Raw genomic sequence first — 6,795 nt, forward strand, 5'->3', positions numbered from 1 at the left:
AGTTGTGACAGAAGGCACACAAGTGTTCTGGATTATTTATCTTAAAATGTTTGGTAAGCATTCTTCCATATTTCCATGTCACTATACAATGTTCATAGTTGACTTAGAGCTCTTCAATAACCTATGAGATATCCCATAATTTACTTGGCCATGCTATTGGACCTCTAAATGATCTAAGATTTGTTTTATATTGTCAACAATGCTACAATGAATTTTTAGTATATTTTTTTTTCTTTCCTCCTTTGAATGATTTCCTTTCCAATGAGCAAACTATGGGGTCACTGAGCAAGCATCTATTTATTATCCTCGATCCTAAATACTAAACCCACTCCTCAGTGTTCCAGCAGAATTTTCACTGGAACTCCAACAAAAGTTTCACACTAAGTACTCATTCCAGGTGGAAGGAAAACAAGGCCAAAATTAAATCAAATCTAAAATGAACCAGGCTTCCAATAAAGAAAATTAACACAAAACACCTGAATTCACATTTTCAACTATTTACCTTTAACTTGAGCTCAATACCAAAAATCCTTCTCAGTAATTTGAGAAAATTTAAATGCAAAATGGACTTCAAGAGCTTTAAACTAGCAAAAATTTAATTAGCCCTGGAGAAGCTTCATTGCTCAACATTTCCACCTGTCAAATGGGAGTAAACTATTTGCCAAACGTAGGGAATGTACATAAAAATGAGATATGATTGGTGAGTAAATACTTTTGCTTTTGAAAAATATAACCTGATCACTTTTAAGAACCATTTAAGTTTAAAGAGAAGCCATGGAGTCGCTGTCAATGATAAGCTAATGCTCAAGTTTCAGGGTCTGGCCCTCTGTCCTGCCAGCTCAGAAAGTCCATATGACTGCCAAGGCTAGAGCTCAAGGGGTCTTGGGATGGTAAGTGACCCCAAAAGAGAGGTTTAAGTTAAATTTTGTTCACAATATAAAATAGTTCATAAACCAATTATTTATAACCAGAAATATATCTGCCAAGATACTGGAGTGATCTGGCCAGGCTTTATTCCCCTATAGGTAAAATCTGCAAAGAAATCCAAATTATAATTAGGAAGAAGGCTGCTTGGTAAGCATGGAAGTAAGCCTGGGGAGTTGGCTCTATGACTCAGATGTTGGATGGCTTCAGGCTCTGCTGCACCCACCTCCACCAAGACAGGACAGGCTGTGTCCTTGGACTCGGGCAACCTCTACACTGGGCTTGAATGACACTACCAACATGGCCTCTGAGAATTTCCTTTTACCTTGCTTCCATGGCCAACTATCCCTTCTTCTGAAGGATGTTTTTCCCTTCAGATATGTTAACAGCTTGAATCAAGTTCCAGTCAGATTTTGTTGATCTGGGAATAATTCCATCTCATTAGAGATGACTTTGCCTGCCTCTGCTCTTATCTCTTATGTGTTGATTGATGGTTCATGCTCAGGTTAATAGGTTGCCAAATTAACAGATTACCTGAATTATTACAACAGTATGAAAATTAACAACTCAAAATTTGTTGCCAAGCCAAGACTTGCCAGGCTAGGGACTTCTTGAGTTAAGAGAACATTCAGCTCAACATCACTCATCAACAGGGAAATGCAGATCAAAACCACAGTAAGATATTACCTCATAACTGTCATAATTGTTATTATCAAAAAGATAAGAAATAACAAATGTTGGTGAGGATACAGAGAAAATGGAACCCTTGTGAACTGTTGGTGGGAATGCAAACTGGTGCAGCCACTATGGAAAACAGTATGGATGCTCTTTAAAAAATTAAAAATAGGACTACCGTTTGATCCAGGAATTCCATTTGTGGGTATTTATCCAAAAAAAATAAAAACAATAACTTGAAAAGATATATGGATCCCCATGTTCACTGCAGCATTATTTATAACAGCCAACATATGAAAGCAACCTAAGTATCTATCTGATGAATGAAGAAAGAAAATGTACTATATATATATATATATATATATATATATATATATATACTGATACATATATATATATATATGGTTGGATATTATTCAACCATAAAAAAGAATGAAATATCATTTGCAACAACATAGACGGATTTAGAGTACATTATGCTATGTGAAATGTCAGACCGAACGATGAATGCCATATGATCTCTTTTATATGGAATCTAAAAAAACCAAACCAAAAAAAAAAAATGTAAACCAAGCTCATAGATATAGAGAATAGATTGGTGATTGCCAGAGGTAGGGAGTTGAGGATAGACAAAATGGGTGAAGGGAATTAAGTGACACAAACTTACAGTTTTAAATTATATAAGTCAGGGCACCTGGGTGGCTCAGTGGTTGAGCGTCTGCCTTTGGCTCAGGTCATAATGCTGGGGTCCTAGGACCAAGTCCCACATGAGGCTCCCCACAGAGAGCCTTCTTCTCCCTTTGCCTATGTCTCTGCCTCTCTCTCTGTATCTCTCCTGAATAAATAAATTTTGTAAATCTTAAAAAAAAATAAAAATTAAAGGGATGAGTTTTACGGTATGTGAACTCTCAATTTAAAAAAATTATTTCAGAGCAACATGGGTCTTCTTATGAAGCTTATACTGTATTCAGGCATTGCTCATTGCCCATGGGAAAAAAGTAAAAGAAGCATAAAGAAAGGTAATTGTTCAGTCTTAATTTGAAAGAGATTTTAGGCATTGAATGAAGTTGAGACCAAATTCACAGTAGGAGATTGAAACCTTTCTCATGTCTACTGAGGAGCTGGTGAGTGACAGCCATGAGGCTGCCTGAGCCCTTAGAAAATCAGGAGGAAATAGCATAATCTGTTCTCCAAGTGGCAAAGTTGTGTACTATATTAAGGCTTTGTTGGCTCAGCTCAAGATAAGAACTTAGGGTGGTCATCAGATTGATCCACACATCCCTATAACACCGGAAGGTGTCTATCCTTCTAGAGGAAAACAATCAATTCCAGGGCATAAGGAATGGACAGATATGAATAAGAAATAGACGTTAGCTTTCTGAAAATGTAGTCTGTAAATTGAATTTGTGTAAAGTGAATCACCTTTTCTCCACTCATTTACATAAAGATCTCAGAAATGTGTTAGCAGAAATGCTGGTATGGGGGTAGGGGGATAATGTTTGGCTTCAAGCAATATAAGACTTGCAGTTAAAATAGCCCAGGTTTCTTTAAGAAGTTACAAGCATGTTGGCTTTCCAGATATTCAGGGGGAAAAGCCAACTGTATGCAAGGGAATCCAGGCCCAAGGGTGTTTTACTTCCTCCAGGTGTCATATAAGGATAGTTGGCCACACAGCTCTGTGGGTATGCCACAAAAAGTGATCGGGCAAGTGCGGCAGGAGGGAATCGCTCAAGGCCATTTTATTGAGTTCAGAGCTTGCTGCCTTTCTCAGTGTCTAACCTCAATATTCTTTTCGTTTTGTTTTGTTTTCATTTATTCCAGTTAGTTAACATACAATGTAATATTAGTTTCAGATGCACAATATACAACATCTGGTGCTCATTACAACAGGTGCCTTCCTTAATCCACATCACCTATTTAACCCATCCCCCTCCTTTCTGCCAACCATTAGTTCTCTATGTTGAGTTTTTCTTAGTTAGCCTCTCTTTACCCTTTGCTCATTTTTTGTTTGTTTCTTAAATTCCACATATGAGTGAAAATATACAGTATCTGTCTTTCTCTGACTGACTTATTTCACTTGCTGTAATACTCTCTAGCTCCATGTTGTTGCAAATGGCAAGACTTCATTCTTTTTTATGGCTAAGTAAATATATACATGCTACATCTTCTTTATCCATTCATCAATCCATGGACACTTGGGCTTTCATAATTTGGCTACTGTAGATAATGCTGCTATAAACATCAGGGTGCATGTATCCCTTTGAATTAGTATTTTTGTATTCTTTGGGTAAATACCTTATAGTGTGATTGCTAGATCATGGAGTAGTTCTATTTTTAACTTTTTGAGGAACCTCCATACTGTTCTCCACAGTAGCTGCACTAGTTTGCATTGCCACCCATAGTGCAAGACGGCTCCACTTTCTCCACATCCTCACCAACACCTGCTATTTCTCCTATTGTTGATTTTAGCTGTTCTGGCAGGTATGAGGTGATACTCTCAAAGACCTGTAGGAACAGGTGGAGTTTCCCTGATTCAGGGGGCTCTCTACTTATGTAATCTTTTCACTAAAGTGGAGTGTGGACCTGTTCCATCTGATTTACATTGCATATTCAAAAAAGAGGTCATCATATGCAAGTCCACTCTCCTCTAGTAAGAAAGAGCATGAATGAGCTAAGTTGTAACCAGCTCTGCAGGTGCTCCTGGCCACTATCCCCCTCATATCCTTGAGTTATCCTACCAACTTTGCACTCGATAGTTCTCCATTAATATGGATTCTTCGAGTTTGAGGGAATTTAATCATTAAGAGACTCTTAACGACAGAGAACAAACTGAGGGTTGATAGAGGGGATAGGGTTGGGGTGGGCTAGGTGGATGATGGGTGTTAAGGAGGGCACTTGCTAGGATGAGCACTAGGTATTGTATGTAAGTGACAAACCACTGGTTTCTACTCCTGAAACCGATATTGCACTGCATGTTAACTAATTGGAATTTAAATAAAGATTTGGAAAAAAAATACCATTTTCTTTATTTTTTTTTAGGAAATAACACACTGTTTTAATGTTTTTAAATATTTTTAAGGTTTAAAAAGTGTTTAAAGTTTGCAATTCCTAGTAGGAAAACATTATCTGAATGAATACCCTAATGGCAAACCACTGTAGAATGTTTCAATTGCATATGGGGCAGAGGGGTAGGGATTCTCTTCACAGCACCTCAGCTTTCTTCTTGAGAAGGTCAGAGGTACACCGGTTTGTATTATTGTGACATCTATTAGGTGATCGAAGTTGCTTTTCCTTCAGCAAGGGCTTTATTTGTCAGAAGGGCATTATCCTTAACCTCCAAATTTGGCTGACAATTTACTGATGAGATTCATAACCTTTGGGTTGCTCTGATATTTTGACATATTTGCTGGGTTCTGGGCTACATTCTGGAAGGCCACCATAACTTCTGGATGCTGCATGGCTGCAAGAACCTCTGGGTCACTAAGAATTTCATTGAGCCCAGGCATTCCTGCCATTCCAGGCATAACCCCTGCCATTCCAGGCATTCCCCCCTGGAAAGCCACCTGGGAAAGAGCCATACTGAGCTCCTGATTGTCCTCTGACTTCTTCCTCCCTCTGGGCTCTTTCATGTTCTTCCTGAGCCTTCTTAACCCTTTCTATTCTTTCTTTGATCTCTCGCTCTTCACGTTTTCGATCATACTTCCTCCAATGTTCAGCAATTTTCTGGGCCGTGGGTCCAACTTCTTTCAGCAATGCACTAGCATCTTCATCATAATCCAGTTTACAAGCAAGGGCAAGATCATGTGCTGCTTCTTCCCAATGACCCTGAAGTCTGTATGCTTTCCCCCGCCACTTGTAAGGCTGAGCTGAATCACGATTTATTTCAATAGCTCTGTCACAGTCTTGAATGGCAGCATTTGGCTTCTGTAATTTGATGAGGACACTGGCTCTCTTGGCATACAAAATGGCTAAGCGAGGATTCAGTTTGATGGCATCTGTGAACAAGTCAATGGCTTTCTTTAGTTCACCATCATTTAGGGCATCAATGGCAGCCACTGTTTTATCACTTGCCTGATCCATCATTTCCTCAGTTATCTCTACATTTTCATCTCCCATTTCTTGAGGGGCATCAGTATCTGGTTCAATTACACCTTCATTGTCAATTTCTAGAACACTTTCCTCACTTGATGATTCTTCTATGTTTTCCTCCACCTTCTTACTATCTGTATTTTCTTCCTTGATATTGTCTTCTGATTTAGTTTTATGAGTAGCAGGTGGTATTTTACCCCCCACACTCTCCACCCACTCCCGCAGGAAGTGCATTTCCTCGGTGTGCAGAACGCTGGGATCCTGCTTACACATTTTCACGAAGACCCGAAGCTTGCTCACTTTGCAGGGGTCCACGGTCCACAGGCACTGGCGGGCGGCGGGCACCGGGCACGGCTGAGGCTGCGGCCCCATTCCAGGCGTGGGGACCAGCTCAGCGTGACCGTGTGGAAGGGGCACCATTTTCTTTTAATCATTTTAAATCCAATCTGTTTGACATGATGAGCTGTTTTGTAACAACAGTGAGAGGTATTCAAACTAGTATTTCTAGGGATACCTGGGTGGCTCAATGGTTGAGCATCTGCCTTTGGCTCAGGTTGTGATCCCGGGGTCCTGGGATAGTGTCCCACATCAGGCTCCACAGGGAGCCTGCTTCTCCCTCTGCCTGTGTCTCTGCCTCCTCCTCTGTGTGTCTCTTATGAATAAACAAATAAAATCTTAAAAAAAACAACTAGTATTTCTAGAATATATTACTCAGTTTTTAAAAATTAGAAACAGACTCCAGGATCAATGAATATTTATCAAGGTCTCCAAGAATTCAATCAAAAGTAGAAACTTGGCACTTTCAGTGGGTGTCCATTAAACAAAATTTTTGCACAGAACTTAAATTCTCATGAATGTTATTCTCATCTGAAAGAGGTAACAAGAAAGCAATAGAATTAATTCTTTTTAAAAAATAACCACTTTGTTTTTACCCCTAGATTTGAAAAGCATGTAGGAAATTTAAATATATATAGAAAAATATTTTTTAAAGCTTGGAACATCTGTTGTAGATCTGTTTCCTCCAAACTCACAAAGAGAGATCATATCTTTTCAATGTCTGCCTCATTGTATATTCTCAACAAATCGTTGAATTAATGATTGTGAAAA

The 6,795-nt window shown here is 39.0% G+C and overlaps 1 pseudogene; it reads right to left on the reverse strand.

Annotated features, from left to right (window-relative positions):
• Nucleotides 1-4,876: 4,876 nt before the first annotated feature.
• Nucleotides 4,877-6,075, reverse strand: LOC112921300 (hsc70-interacting protein pseudogene; annotated as a pseudogene).
• Between the last annotated feature and the right edge of the window lie 720 nt (nucleotides 6,076-6,795).

The sequence above is a fragment of the Vulpes vulpes genome, chromosome 6, assembly GCF_048418805.1.
Source record: "Vulpes vulpes isolate BD-2025 chromosome 6, VulVul3, whole genome shotgun sequence".
Taxonomy (NCBI): Eukaryota; Metazoa; Chordata; class Mammalia; order Carnivora; family Canidae; genus Vulpes; species Vulpes vulpes.